Genomic DNA, 353 nt, shown 5'->3' with positions numbered 1-353 from the left:
TATTCATTAAAATTAGGATTGTGTATGTCGCCCTCATCGTACAGCTACAGAGGAGTAAAACATTTACATCCATGGGCCAAGACCAGAAATTTGGGTTTAATATTGGTACCACTCTAGATGGCAAGATCTTTTAATACATTTTGAAAGGTCCCATATCTATACATAATATTTTGATATGAAAGCAATTTCAGACTATAAGGTCCGTCATAGAATCAGCAGTTTCCATGGCAACACGACACTAAATCCGGTATTATTCAATGAAACAGTATAATTTATAAAAACACTTTTGAATGCGGAAAACTGAAAGTTGAGAATACCTCACCATGAAGAAAGTAATGAAATGCAATTTACAT

Source organism: Strongylocentrotus purpuratus, unplaced genomic scaffold, assembly GCF_000002235.5.
Source record: "Strongylocentrotus purpuratus isolate Spur 01 unplaced genomic scaffold, Spur_5.0 spur5_scaffold_5, whole genome shotgun sequence".
NCBI lineage: Eukaryota > Metazoa > Echinodermata > Echinoidea > Camarodonta > Strongylocentrotidae > Strongylocentrotus > Strongylocentrotus purpuratus.
The sequence above is the reverse complement of the archived record's forward strand: the minus strand, read 5'-3'. Positions refer to the sequence as shown.